This window comes from Rissa tridactyla, chromosome 9 (genome assembly GCF_028500815.1).
Source record: "Rissa tridactyla isolate bRisTri1 chromosome 9, bRisTri1.patW.cur.20221130, whole genome shotgun sequence".
Taxonomy (NCBI): domain Eukaryota; kingdom Metazoa; phylum Chordata; class Aves; order Charadriiformes; family Laridae; genus Rissa; species Rissa tridactyla.
In genome coordinates, this window is record NC_071474.1 from 30,009,441 (window position 1) to 30,025,467 (window position 16,027).

Here is a 16,027-nt window from a genome sequence, read left to right on the forward strand (position 1 = left end):
TTCTGTCCATTCTGGCCAAAAATTTAATGAGCCTGGAACTTTTCTATGCGTTTTCTCCTTTGCTTTAGAGACGGTCCTTTAGGTTACACTGAAGGACAGAGGAACAGCAGCATATGAGGATCCCGAAACTGGACTAGTTCTGTTGATCAGTAGAGAATTTCCATTTTCAGTTTTTTTCTGATACCTTCCATGGCTTCTTAAGGAAAATATGCCTCTTCTATTCCTCATCCATCATGCAATTATTTAAACTGTTGAAGCAGGTAGTTCTACTGCTCCTATTTGTACCGCTGATTTAGCTTGTTACTCAGCTTCTCCATGCCTGACAGCTCTCCCCTGTTAAAATATGTATTGTAAGACCGCTTACATGAATAAACTGGTTTTGAAATTCAAGGTTGGGTGATTGTACTGTTGGAAAGCCACTTTCCTGGTACAGGTACAAACACTGCATACAAAATCTTTAGTAGGAAGTAGCAGATTACTTGGACAAGATTATGCAAATGCAAAGTATGTGCTTTGCAAAATATGGTTACAAAATTGGTCTTAAATTTCTCTGCAGATTTGGGGTAAAACTCTGAGACACAGAATGGGTCTCAGGAGACTGCGAAGCATACGTTATTGAAGAATATTAAGTACTTGGAACAATTGAGCGTAGTTTGGGATGGGGGTCATTTTTTTGTTTTTTTGGTTTGGTTTTTTTTTAAGTGAAGTCATCTCTGGAAAGATCTGGTACTTGGGAATTTTGAGGAAACTGCATTCCGTTTTTAATCATGATAGTATATTCATCATGTTATATGTACTATATATTGGTCAAGGCCCCAAAATATCAGAGGTGGTAAATGGATGACTGATGTCTGCTTCATCACAAGCTTCACAGAGTCACTAAGCTTGGACTTGGTCTTAAGAGGGCTCTTCCAGCCCCCCCTGCTCAGGCAGGGTCAGATAGAGTACATTGCATATGACTGTGCCCAGTCGGCTTTTGAAGGTATCTCTGGGAAACCTGTTCCAGTTTTTGACCACCCTTCCAGGAAAGGGGTGGGGGGGAAATTTTCATGTGTTCAGATGGAATTTCACATATGTTAGTTTGTGCTTGTTGCCTCTTGTATTTTTGGAGTAAAAAAGATTATGAATTCAAATCTAGAAAATACAGTTTTAGGAAGTGATATACTCCTATTTGACTGCCTTCTTTGTTTAAACCGGATATAGCTATTTCAGAATATTATTCAAAGTTTTTAGGAAAAATCATCCCATTTTGAGAATAGTAGATCAAAAATTCAAGGTAGAAATCTGTTCCTAATTCTTTCACTGTCCTGTTGGAGGCCTTTGATTGTTCTGTGGTTTTATGCCTAATTTCTCTATATTTCATAAAAGGATAATAAAGCTTTTCCTTCTTTTGTGAATATCTGTATATTCTTGGGTGAAAGGTCCAATGCCAATACAAAATGCTGGTGTGTTTCATGAAATAGTAGTTGATCCTTTGGGCGTGTTCCCTGGTTTTATATAATGCACAAATTTACACTTACAAATAGCTTAAAATAAACATTTAATCCAGTTTCTGATTTGCTCTGTTTTCCTGAAAACTTTGTTTTCTTAATGCATTGACTTGACAAAATATATCTCCTGAAGTACTGGTCCTTAATGCTTCCAGTAAATATCTTGAGCCCTTCTACTTTTCAGTGGAAGCTATTTTGTGTCTGGAAGATTTTGAATAAATGAGGTGATAAAGAGTGACTACAGATAAGATGTGCTTTTGTGCTTCTGTGCTGTCTGAGGAACTTCAGCTTTACTTGGGCTCTGAGAGGGCATGTGATTTGTCTTCTAGGCTTGTGTTCTTGAGCCACATTTGTTAGCTCCTTTGAAGTCCTAAAATTTACCTAGTGTGTACATTAAACTAGAAGGCCTTTTTTTTTTTTTTCTTTCTCTTTGAGAAATGGGGAATATTGAGAGTGTGAGTGTCATCCTAACAAGATATATCTGACTATGTAAATATTAACAGCATTAAATATGCTGCCAGGATATAAACACCTCACTTAAATCAATAAATGGTAATTATCGAGGTCAGGAGGTCTCAGTTCTTCTTTTGACCCTGAGAAAGCCCCTATACATTCTCCTTCCCTACCAGTACAAAAGAAAAATCAGCGGAGAAAATTCACACTTGTAGTATGTTCCTTCTTGCCTGCTCAACAGTGTATAAAAATGACAACATAAATGTATTTTGTGCATTCTTTATCAAGATTTAAAGGGTATATTTCACTTTAAATAATGTCTGGCTCATCTAGTCTAGCACGTATGAGTAATTATTTTTTTCTTTTTTTTTTTTTTTTTTTTTTTACTATGTAGAGCATATGTTTCTTCTGTCTGCAAAAAGTTCTGTGGATTTTTATTCTGTCCTATTTTCCCAGCTTTATGCTGCCCCCGGTTATAAGAAAGCAGAGGTCATACAAAGTGACTCCTTAGAGTTTGTCTACTGTCGCACTTATGAGCCTCACACTTTCACTCCCTGGTTTTCAGCTTTCACAGTTTACCTGTGAGATTCAGGATTTCTCAGACATAGAAATGTCAGAGTGACAGTTTGGCTTAGTGTCAGTGTTGTGGATTCTAGGCTCGAGCTGTCAAACAGACGATAGTCCGAAAGGAAATGGAAGAATTATTCCTCCACTTAAGATGGCAGATCATAGATATTTGCCTGTGTCTGGTTCTCTTTGTGTCAAAATAGATGCCTTTGTGCAAATATTTCACACACAAGTACTGAGCGCTCTTGGTAGCATTGAACTTGACCTAAATTCCTGCCAAGGAAATTTACCCCACCGAGCTCCTTATGAACTAGTTTAATTCAACATGGAAATGAAGTCATTTTGGGGTGTATCATCGCTGCAATGTAAACACAAGTTGTGGAACATCTGAGAATTTTTAGAGCAAGTGGCAAGCGAGGCATATAAAGGAGCTTCCACATACTGAAGTATTTAGAAGTAGATCAGTTGTAGAGGCCCAAGTGTGTGCTGGGAGGTCTGTTCACACCTTTCCATCTCCTGTTTTTTTCTCTGGGTGAAAGTAGTATTGGAAGGGCTGTCTTGTGTCCTTCTTACAGTGCAGCAGCATGGCTGCTGGTGAGCAGGGAGAAGAGCTGAGGGGAAGCAAAAGCAGAGACACCATTTGTCTGCCTGGTCATTGGCCAGCATCTCTTCTCCCCAGCAACATCGGCATTATCGTGGTCAGTATTGTTCCACCTTCCTCAGCTTCTATATTATCTGATAGTCTGGTCATTGCTTACCATACCAGTGTTTTCTTAGAACTCCAGCTTCCAGAGACTATTCCCTACGAACCTCAGTAACACTCTGCTCATCCACGGGGTCCTGTGAATGGCATCCCCAGTGGGCCAAGGCAGAGTCCTTTGGAATGAATCACTGTTCATAGAATCATAGAATGGTTTGGATTGTGGAAGGGACCTTCAAGCTCATCCAGTGCCACCCCTGCCCTGGTGGCAGGGACACCTCCCACCAGACCGGGTTGCTCCAAGCCCCGTCCAGCCTGGCCTTGAACCCCTCCAGGGATGGGGCAGCCACAGCTTCTCTATCATTACAAAATATCTCAGCCACTTGCTCAGGGAGATGCTAATCCATTAGCATGAGCGTTCTCGCTGTGTCCTCCCGATTAGTTACGTTTTCATTGGCCTTGCCTTCCTCAGAGGAATACTAATGGATTGACAATAAACAAGGGGAGGAGAAGGAGTAATCACCAGGCATTCGGTCTTGTAGGTGAAGTGGCTTTTCAGTCTCTGAAATACCAACATCTACTCCAACTGCTGAGCCTGATGATTCTGCTCCTCCCTTCTGTCCTCTTTACTGTATGTACTCTCTCTCTTTATACAAACTTGTACGTTTCGTAAGTCCTTGTACACATCCGCTCTTTATTACGTTAATTCCTGAGGGGAAACATTGTTTGCTGCCCGTTGAACTTGGTCGCTCAGTGAGACTGATGATGATTAGCTGAGCATGGTATTAAGTGATAGGTGATGGAATTCTGAAACAATGGGATAGGCATGTGATGGATAGTGATGGCATATGTCTGCATCTTTTATCAACATATTTTTATCCCATGATTTAGTTTTGAAAACACTGCTTTTAACGTGGTTCTGTAGAGGATTTTCTCTATGAGAAGAAAATAGCTGTCAAACATCTTAGAATGCTTGGCGGGCAGATGATTATAAAATTGATTTGTGCCTAAGGAGAACTAATGGACTTCGGCTTCCTGCAGTTTTTATGTTAGTCTCTTACGCTTCAGCACCATGTTCCTTATTTTCTGAGCTCTCCGGAAGTGTTAACGGGCTCATGCGTTTCCTCCCACCTCCAATTGCCACTTCTTCCACAGCATTCTCAAACCCTTCCCATGTTCTAGCTGAATAATAGATAACAGGCGCTGTCATTAATTCCAGTTAATTCATTGTTGATTGGTTGAAAAGGGAACTATTGAGCTGACAGGGAAGCCTTTTCTGTGGCAAGGTGCGCTAATTTTGGTATTATATCTCTATCACTCTCCTAATTCTCTATCTCTTCCCCCGCCCCCCCCCCAATCAGGAATTTAATGGTCTGTGAAGCTGCTGTGCTTTTGTCATATCAGATATAATTGGTCAATCAGCTCAAAAGTTATCAAGTGTGACTGACATCCCAACAGTGTCATGGGTGCCTATACTGACAATTTGCACCTCGCAATGTGATGGTCAGATGTCTTTTCTAAGAAAAGCAGGCAAAAAATCTAAAATGCCCTTCTAACAAGATCTAGAGACAGTTTCTGGTGAATAATTAAAGATACTTTTGTATTATCTCTAAAAACCTTTACTCTGATAGGTTGCAGGTCTGAGACAGACGAGGGCATGGATAGGTAGTCACTTATGATATATATTATCCCATTAACGAGTTCACCCTGGTCGCAATTTGAATGCAGTCACACTGCAAATGTAACCAAATGATTGAGAGAGCAGCTGTGAAATAGTCACCCTGCTGAAATGTGACGGTCACGTTTCAGGGTGAGGATCATATCCAAAAGTGAAATGGGCTTCAGCTGAACGTTGGTAACTTTGTGTTAAAGAACATAAACTTACTGAGCTGTTGTTACCTAAGTGCTTGCATTTTTGCAACCCTATACCTTGTGGCCTGTCGTTGCTAGTATGTACTAGCCTACACAGTTAAGTTTTCTTAATTGTTGGTTGATTACTGAAGGAGTCGAAACCAACATAGTGTACAGTGCTACAAAAATCGGTCTTGATTTGAAAGTTTCATTATGGATTTGTCTGGATAGATAGTCAACGGTTTCACTGCGTCCAATACTTCAGCAAAACAGTTAGTTTTAATTTCTGTTGTTTAATTTGCATGAGGCCACACATTTTGGACAGTTACTCAAGCCATGTAAAGAAAATAATTTATGTTTCCCAACTCCTCTTGTGTAACAGTCTCCATTAGAGGATTGCTTGATTGCTTCCTACTGGTTCAGGTGAAGCCCAGCCGCGGACCTTCCGTGTGTGAACGTTTCCCTCTGCCTGCCTCTTCCCTTGGTGCGGGCAGGTTCTTCCCACTCTGCCCGATGCAACTTCCAGGTATCTTCTTGCTAACGCAGTGGCGGGGAAGACTGAGCTGCCTTAATAGTTCGTTACCCAGTCTATGATACTGTCTTTCTCTCAGAAAGGGAATGGCAGAGATGACCAGGTGTGGGTGAGTGTCGCCCTACTCTTCCGTGGAAGGCTGGGTACCTTAGAACAAGGTTCAGGGAAGCCTGGTATGGATAGGTATGAGTATTTGGAGGAATGGAGAGTGCCTGCTTAATGCCCAGAGTAGGAGGCAAGGTAGGTGTTTAAGTACTAGCAATAGTAACAAAGGGGAAAAAAGGGAGCTTGCTGAAGTGCGTGTCACCCAGCATCCTCCTCGTTAATGAGCTTATGGGTATCAGCAACTGAGGGTGTCTAATATGTTGGGATTTACAGGACGGCATAGAACTTAAAGGAACACACTCAGATGAAACTTGCTGTAGCCATAATCAAAAACGTCTGAAAAGAAATATAGAAAATATAGAAAAATAATAAAATATAGAAAAGGAAATATTTACTTCTTTCCTACATTTTAATCATCTAACACAAGAGTGTGGTTATGAGTGACTAAGTTTTTCTAAAATCATTATTTTAAAAAAAAATAATCTAAGAATTTATTTGGGATACCCAATCCATGCACACATTTACCTTGTTCTTGTATCACTATGGGTTATATATAGCATTTCCTCTCTCTCTAGTTCTTTTAGAGAAATTCTGTTTCTTAGCTCCTGAAGAAATATGTTGAGGAAACAGCAGGACTTGTGCTGCTTCAAAAATTTCTTGTTAACTGCCTTTTTCTTTCTACTCTTCCTTTCCCAGTTTATCCGTCTACATAGGTTACAGGAAAAATACTCGAATTGATAACTCAAGATAACGTAAAACAAAGTGTTTTGGAGATAGAAATGGTAAGCCTGAGAAAACTACCCCCAAACTCCGGGAGTCTTTAAATATTTTAAAGTGATCTTATGCAAAATTAATCCAAACCATGATTTTTTTTTTTCTTCACCCTATTCTTTCATATCTTCCCAATCATTATCTCTCTTTCCCTTCCCTTGCCAAAAAAAAGTAAATTAAGTACTGTATTTATGCAGTTACAATTCTGAAAATACAGGGTAGTATTTACAACCTTAAAGCCATGTCAGTTTTCAGTCATAGTTTCGTACTTTGACGTTCCTTTTCATGTTGAAATAATTGCAGGAATAAATGATTTCATTTAGATGTCTCTTACTGTATCTGCATATGAAATAGTTTTTTTTAAATGACAGGAAGCTATGTTCTAATTAAGGCGTAGGCTTGCACATTGGTACTCATGGGACTAGCTCTCGTGGATCTGGTAGTATGCGTTTATTTGCATAGGAATACCTGTGAGGGTAAATGTTGACATGAGTGCTTCTGCACCCCGTATTTCTGAGGGCCATTTATATCTGCAAGTGAGAGGAGTTGATGAAAGAGCTCTGATTGCTCACTTAATGCCCCCTCAGGAGACTTTGGTTTATAGACAACTTCGTTTCACCAGCCAGCCAGATTTTAGGAAGTAGTTGAAGTGAAAAAAACAGGTACTCTGTTGTCGTTGGAGGTCCAAGAGATTCCCGATTCCTCCTTTGTAGACGTGATTGTGACTCACTTTTCAAAAGTGATTAGTTTGTTAAAATAGCTGTAAAATGAGGAAGATAAAATACTTAATACAATATAAGCCCATTTCAATTAAATTAAGAAAAATAATCGTAATTTCTTTTTCTTATTTTATTATTTGCACAGCTTTGCAGTGTTAACCAAAGTTAATATTCTTTTTCGTCGTGAACAGTGTGAAGTATATATGTATAACGTGAAGTATATTTCATGGTCACCGATGTCCCTGTGTATCTACAGAAAAGAGGAGACATTTCACGTTAACGGTGATGTCATAAGTTGATGTCCCTACCAGAACTATATTTGTTTCCATGGTAACTGATTATTTAACCAAGAAAGAGGGGAAGAGAAGCAGCAGATTTTGCAACACAATTGAAAATATGATCAGGTCATAAAAGCGACGATAAACCCTGTAGAACTTTACTATGTTCATTTTATATTTACTTTAAAAGAAACTACATGAAGGTATGAAAAAGCCTTTCCTATGGGCTCTGTTATTAAGCTGCATTAAAATTTAGTATGACACATTAGTCAAGATTTCAGTGTTTTAAATTATTTTTAGTGCATTTAAATAGGATGTATAGAACTTTGTATCAGTGCATATGCTGACATAATCTATTAATAGTTCTGTGTTGATCTTTTAACCACTGTGTCACAAACTCTTCTCCCAGTGGATACCTGTGCATGCTCTTTCGGCAGACTAGATGGTCTCCCTTCCCCTCCGTTACCCTGAGGTGTGCCACCAGAGGGGAAGCGCTTCTGCCACCATTCCACTTCTGCCCAGCCTCTAGAGTTTTCTTGCTGTGTGATGCCGTTGACGCTGTTTCCTTTTCTCTTTGAATCTTGTGAGCTTCTCAGAGGGATGCTTTCTGTCCTTGTGCTCCTTCTGAGATTCAGATTCTCACCCACATTCCAGGTGTTTTTGTACAGTCCTGGCGATGGCCGCTTGTTTGAGAGCTGCCATTATTATCATACTTTCGAGCTTCAAATAAGACTAATGTAAGGGTTCTGTTTGTGAGTTGATTGCAGCTGTCAAGGATTTGTTTCCCTGGTGACTTAAATGAGCAGGTATTGCCAGAGATCTTTTTAATCACCTCTGCCAAAAAAAGTCCTTGCAACAGATGCTTCCTCTGTGAGATGAGCAGCTCACCTGGACGCTTCGCTGGCTTAGGTCCATGGTCTATGAAGCGGTGGTCCCCTTTAAAATGCCATTGAACACTGGGCAAGATTTATAGAGGGGCAGAATCCCCTTCCTTGCCCGTCTGGCCACGTTTCTTTTGATGCAGCCCAGGGTGCGGTTGGCTTTCTGGGCTGCAAGGACACGTTGCCAGCTCACGTTGAGCTTCTCATCCACCAGCACCCCCAAGTCCCTCTCCTCAGGGCTGTTCTCCATGCATTCTCCACCCAGCCTGTATTTGTGCCTGGGGTTGCCGTGACCCCGGTGCAGGACCTTGCACTTGGGCTGGTTGAACTTCATGAGGTTTGCACGGGCCCACCTCTCCAGCCTGTCCGGGTCCCTCTGGATGGCATCCCTTCCCTCCAGTGTGTCGACTGCACCACATAGCTTGGTGTTGTCAGCAAATTTGCTAAGGGTGCACTCAATCCCACTGTCCATATTGCCAACAAAGATGTTAAACAGTGCTGGTCCCAGTACTGACCCCTGAGGAGTGCCGCTTGTCACTGGTTGCCACTCGGACATCAAGCCGTTGACCGCAACCCTCTGAGTGTGGCCATCCAGCCAATTCCTGATCCTTATTTCACATTTCCTCTGTTGACTAGGAGGAGGGAGAAAAGTGTATCTTGTCTGCATGCAAAACTTTGAAGTCACGTATGTTAGGCAATGAGTATGCCTATGTGAAAATCTACATATGAACTGTATCTCGCTGAGAACACAGGTTGCTGGTATAAGTAATTCTAGTTTTAGGTGCATGCAGTCACATGGAAAGTTGTTTTCAATCAGAATTCTGTTCTCTATTATTCATGAACAACTGACTGAATTTACCTGTGATCTGCTGCACACGGTATATAAATATTCTCCATATGTTTGTTTATCCATTATTTTTTTTTAAAGTATGATGCATAGCAAAAATTATATGAAGACTTCAGTACATCAAAAGATGTCAATACATGAACCAGGTGCATTCTATAGTACAACAAAAATAGAAAAAATTCAGTATAGATCAAAGAAATGTCATAAACCATTGCTACATTTCAGAAGTAAACATTACTTTAAAATTTATAAAAATCCATCAAAATTATTTCATGCGATAATTTTGGAGAGAAGTTGATATAATCTGCATTTGATTATTTTTATGTAATTTTGTTTCAGAATAGAGTGATTTTTATACAGAGAGGCCATTATTTCTAGAAACATGACCTGCCTATGACAGAAAAATCTACTGCAACCATAAAGTTAAAGGAAACAAAAAAAAAAAAAGGGAGACCAATATTGCTTTTTGGTTTTGAGGTTGTTTGGCTGTGGGGTTTTTGTTGTTGTTTGTTTTGTCTTGTCTTTTACGTGATCCGTTTCCTTTTGGTGGAAGGTTAGTTGCTTGAAATTTAAATATTAGATTTATAAATCAGGCTCTGGAAAACAGGAGCAGAGACTGAACTTTACAGACAATTTAAGGGTCCTTTTTCTCCCATTATTTATATTTACATACATGTATATGTATTCAAAACTTTTCATTGCCATGCTGTTGCTAAGTAAGCAAATTGTGTGTCTGGTTTAGTGGCTTCCACATGATATTTGCCATCTACTGTTTGCCATGTTCGTTAAATAGGGGAAAGAATTAGCAGCTTTTTACAACTTCACCGCTTAAGGAGGGGTACAGAGACTGATGGACCAAGTCTTGCTGACAGCTTTGGGTTTATTCTGGAGGCTTTCTCTAGTCCGTGTGGTCTCGGGATTATACGTGGATGTAACAGAGAAGGGGGGTAGGGATGTGTCGGGGGAGTATAAGCTTTCTTTGGGTTTGCTTCTGCCTGCATCCCGCATGTGGGGCTCTGGATCGGCAAAAGGGCTCTTGCAGCACAGGCGGTGGGGCAGCTGTCCTAGGAGTCTCATACGCGCTGCGAAGTGTGGGAGCTACAGCAGCAGGGAATATCCTCTCCCAGAAGGAAAATGTGAAAGCACGAGCAGTGGCCTAGTGTCATATCCTGAAGAAAACCTGCCTAATTTTAGTTTTAACATGGAACAGGATTTTCCCAGTGAATATTTTGAAAAATATGTAGAATAAGATACCTAATTTTAAATTTTACAGTATTCTGCATGCTCTCCATTTTTAAAAATTTATCTTCAGAGAGATACAACCTTGTTTATTTTAAGTGTTTTTTAAAATATCCTACTATCAATTTTTTATGTATTTACAACATTCCTTTGGTTTTTTCCTCATTCTGCTGATCTGGCCTGTATTGTCTGCTTTTCAGTGCTGGATTTGTTCTTGCTTCTGAATCTGTAAAACGCAGAGCAGAGCCTCCTCTCTCTGGAGGAAAGGTTCTAGGGGTATTCAGTCAGCGCTGAATAGCTGCGTGTCTGAGCTTGGGGCATGAAAACTGCGTGTTTTAAAAGTGCTGCTGCTTTATCAGAGCCTGTGGATTCTGAATCGTCCATGGTGTGATGTGTGGTAGCATTGTGTCTTCTGTCGCTGTTGTACTTTGTACCCCAACTGAAACTTTCGGTCAGTTCGTGACTTCTGTTTGGCCATTAAATTGTGCTTCAAAGCCCCTTCCTCCCTACTGATGAGAAGCTCAAGAGCGTTCCTTCACGCTTGCATAACCTTTGTCATCAAAGCACTTCACTGGCTTTTATTCTATCACTTCATCTGTTCCTGACGCTTGCCTTCTCTCTTTCTCTGTAGTGAAAGTATGGCTTGTAGCTAATGTCCCTTAAATCCCAGAGGTATACAACGACTGATGATAAAAAAAGAAAATTCTTATTTTTTTTTATCTCCCTGACCCAACATTTGTCTGAGAACAGAAAGGCGAAAGAAGATAGCAGGGTCGGCAGACTTGTGATTGCCAAGTGGTTAGAGGGTAAGGAATCGGAGAAGTTATTTTTGTGGCGTGGGCTGCTGACCACGGTTTTACTAGCTTGAGAAATCATAGCCAGAGGTTTAAATAAGCTTTTGTTTTTCAAAAAAGTCAATGGCTGCTAAGGGTGTTGAAATTGGAAATCGACTAAGCCATTGACTTCTTCTAGAGAAGGAAAGGCGTTATGAAAAATTCTCTGAAAAACAGGAAGAGACTAGTTTTAGAACTAGAGGGAAATAATTGCAAAATGAAACTGCTTACTGCCTCCTTTTTGGGATTTGAAACAGTCTTCCTGGAGCGTCTCCTTCCTGTCAAATTCGCAGCTGTTTCTGGCAGGCTACTCAGTTCTTTTGATGAACCAAAGCAGAAATACATTGGCAATTAAATAGTTGAAACTTCTGGAAACATTTGCATCTTTCAGTATTGCACTACTGTTTTATTGGATTAGAAGTTCATGAGTATTTTAGGGCAAAAAAATTGGGGCAAGACACATGTAGTAGTATTGTAATAAAGGGATGCTTGATATCCTGCAGTGCACAGCAATATATATGTTAAATTTATTCAGTTATCTTCCTCCATAAAGCTGGAATCACATGTAAAAACATAGCAGGGAGAAAGGGGAGTAAGCAAAGAGAAATTATTTTCCTGAGAAACTGATTTAAATAACATGAAGGCGTATTAAATTAAGAGGACTCAAATAGGATTATTAGATGCAGAAGCACTTGGCTCTGGGTGTGTGTGTGTAAGGTGGCCAAAGCCAGTCATGTCTCATAGCTGGTGTCAACGCATGTTTCCTTCCATCTTAAAATTTCAGGTCACAAAGTAAAATTATTATGTTTGGCACAAACTAATGTTTTTACGTTTTTGTTTTTGAGGCGAAACTCATGGCTAAAAAGTATCAGCGACTGAAATACGGCTTGTTTTCGCTGCTTGAGGATCTTATATTGGAACAGGTTTAATGCTCTCTGGCAAAATAATCGGGAGAGTCACCCTTCTGATTTTATTTATTTATTTTACTATCTGTTTTGTGGCTGGAGATGTTACACCTCCAGAACAGTCAGTTTAACATCTTCTTTCACAACTAAACTGTGCGTATCTGCGCATTCGCAAATATTAAAATGTGTTCTTAAAGAATAGATTATGATAGAAACAAATTCAAAGAATTTCAAGGAGGGATGCTCCGGAGGAAAAAAAATAGGTTGTCCAAGACTGTGGAGTAGGTCTGTGTTTGTGTCACTTCTTGTTTGCCAGTTAACGGTATCTGTAGATCTGAGTCATCCTTCCTTCTCAAGATGCTAGTGCGTCTGCACGCAGACAGCTATGATGTCGGGAAGGTGTCTTGACCAGCAGGAGAATACCTGCTTCAGATCTCACCCTGAAAATATGGAATCTTTGGAGGGACAGAAAAACTGACATCAATGAGAAATTCTGCAGCTTGAGAGACTTTTTCTGAATTCAGGGATTTTCAAGAGGCAGCTGGCTCTCCAGGCTCTTCTGGCACTTCTTGTGGATTTCTTCTCTGTGGCCTGGATTTGTTATGCTGAATTTTAATCTGCACGTTTAGAAGTGAACTTTTAGAGCAGGTTAACTTGGACAGGGGAAGAGATGACTGGGATTTCTAGTGCGGGAGGACTAGTGTGATTCAGATAAAACAACCCAACAATTAAGTTACAGTTATCATGATTCTGAGGAATCTGCGGCTAAAAATGTCTATTTGTATATGTTTGAAAAAAGCACATTAGCACTGTGACTGTTCTCTGCAAATCTCAGATTTTATCTTTAGTAACAGATGCTCCTGTGACAGAAGGCTTTTTTGTTTATATGGCCTCTTTGAACTGAGCCCTGACCAGTGTCTGTATAAAATGCTTTTGGCTGGGCTACTGAGCAAAAATGGTAGAAGTCCTAAGTCAAGCGACAGAAACCTGATAGCTTATAGTTCTCATATAACGTGCTTTCTCCTGAACCCCAAAAGGGAGTTGAGGTGAATAGAGGTATGGAAGTATAAAACCTTTTTTCTATGATCTGTCAGAAACTGCTTCTCTGCAGAGGATGTATCCTTTCAGATCTTGTTCAGAATTGTTATTGGAGCGAAATAAGAAATATTTGCTCAAGAGACACAGTGTCAAAAGTGACTTCCAGAGAGGTTGTTTAGAATCTGCAGAGAAGCCATATGAAAAGTGTTTTTTCAGATTTCTAGATTTCTGTTAGTAGAGTTAATTTTAACATTGATTTTTGCTAGTTAATGAATCCTTAAAATTCAATCAGATCATTGATATGTTGACATATGTCACCATATGTTGCAGCATTATCCCAAAATTGCTTAATCCTGCTTAACATCTCACAAGCCTGCAGACTTCTCTGTGTGTATAACTGTCAGCCCATGCAACTGAACTACATTTTAGTTCTCTGATACACGTATTATAACTTTTAATAGTGAAAATCTCATTTCTCTGCTTCCCCTTTCCTCCATGACTAGTCATCAGATTATTTTCTGACTCTTTGTTGCTTTATTACAACCTTAAAGCCTTATAGCTCTTCATGCAACAGATTTTGAGGGGACTTGTTTTTAGTTTAAGCAAATTTTTTAGGAAATTACCAATCTTCAGAATATTTGTAAATCTAGAAACAAAGATAAAAAAAAAAACCTCAAACTTGAAATGGTTGAACGAACTGATTTGGGAAATGTAAAATTAAAAATGTTTGCAATCTGGGATCTAATTTTACTTTGATTTATAATAGAAATTGTGGAAATAATGCAGAATATCTTAAAAGATCAACTTATTTTTTTCTTCCTTTTTTAAATTAACTATTGCTGTAATATTACCATTATAATATTTTAATGATTATTGTTACTATTTTCATTATTATTATTAAATTCTGTTGAGGAGGGTTGTGGGAAGAAGAAAGAGAGAGGGTTTACTCAGGATAGAAAAGTTGTTCCTGAACTTTTCAAAAACTGAACAGAAAAACACAGGGTTCACCAGATGTGGGTGGAAGGGGAGAAGTTTCTAACTAAATTCTGGAAATATTGGGCTTTGCTGGTTTGGTGGTTTGTTGTTCGTTGTTTTTTTTTGTGTTTTCTTTTCTTTTTGTTTTTGTTTTGTTTTGGTTTTTTTTGTTTGGTTTTTTTCTTGATTGGTTGCTCAATGGTGCGTCTCATTTGGTTGTGTGTAACTACGATGTTGTTGAGTAACACTTGACTAAATATTTTTATTATTTTAGCAATAAAAGCAGATTCCTCCTGATTCCCTTTACTAATTTTATCTAGTTGTTGAGACTTAGGTATCTGTGTCTTCTCTTATGTATGAGTATGCTTAAGCTGCTCCTTAAGAATACTTTTATTTAGGGTACTATGTATGTGTACACATCTTGAACCAGTCTAACTGGCAGTACTGACACGTACATGAAGTAATTTCTTTCCCAGTTTAAATCATTGTGGAAGTAGTTTAACTACAACTATTTAATTTTTCGCTCCATCTTACGATGGTGGAAGTTTCTTGTGTGAACAAACTTTTTTAAATGCGGCTACTAAGTGTTTTTCTTTTTTCCTTAACATTTTGAAATAACAGTAGAAGTTAGAGAATTTTAGGTCGTAATGGCCTCCATAGCCTTATTAGAAGTCCTCTTACAGTTCAGTTTTAGTAAATCTCCAAGCATTTCACTCTTCATGTTCTTGTCAGGGATGTAAGATACTTTAATTTTGCTTACTTAGATGACACTTCTGCTTCTCTGAAACAGTAGATTTATTTTTTTTTAATGAAAAAATGAATAACGAAACCAAGTCTAGACAATGCAATTTGTGGTGTATGCACTGAAACCCCTCTTATTTTTGATTACTCTATCATCATTTTCCAAAGCAACTGGTGCAATTCTATGGAAGCTCAGCCCCAGTGATTGTCAATCCTTCTAGACAATTATACAATGTTATCACAGCACAGCTAATAAAAATAGTATATGAAAACTTGCAGACTAGCTGAGGAGTGTTTAGGATAATCTTGAATTCTAACAACAGTCTGTAAATCATAGCCTGAGAACCGTGATCAGGATAAGAGGAAAATTCAAGTTCTGTATCCTCTGAAGAGGGACAACGCGAAAGACTTGAGTTATTTGACTTCCCAGTAAGTTTACGGAAGAAGCAACCCTCCTCCCATCACCAGGCATCTGTGGTGTGGGATTTTTCTTCTCTAAATTTAAAGGGCAGCAGCAGAGCAATCTGTTGTTTGTATAGAAAAGAGTGACGGTAAAGAAAGAAAATACACTCAAGGGAATATCTACTGTGCTCTAAGAAGCCACTTGAAAAAATCAGCTCAGGGAAACGTTTGCAGAGCAGGCAGCACAGAAACAGGGGAAAATCAGGAGACAGCGGGTAGGTCTCCAATATAGAACATGCACATGGAGCGTGTTCCTTCCCTAAGAAGAGAGCCATTTTTGAAATTCTTGTATTTCTGAAATCCACTGAAGGATTGGATCTGACAGGAGGACTTGACAGTATTTTGAGCTATGAATATGGTTTGAGGTGATGGGAATAGCTTTTCCCTGTCAGCCTGAGCTCAGAGGTCCAGGCTGGGTCTAAATCAAGCAGATGTTTTTACACAGAATAATGTAGTGTTTCTGATTGATGAAGAGGACGTATGTGAAGGTCATTTGACTTTAGACCAGTTATATTCACAGTAGTCCAGATAACAATGTTCTGGTTATATATTTTTCTTCCTGGTAGCCTGCCAATAAAAATCTAAGATCATCTGCACCTATTTTAATACAGTTCCACTAGGTAGTTCTAGGAAATATCCT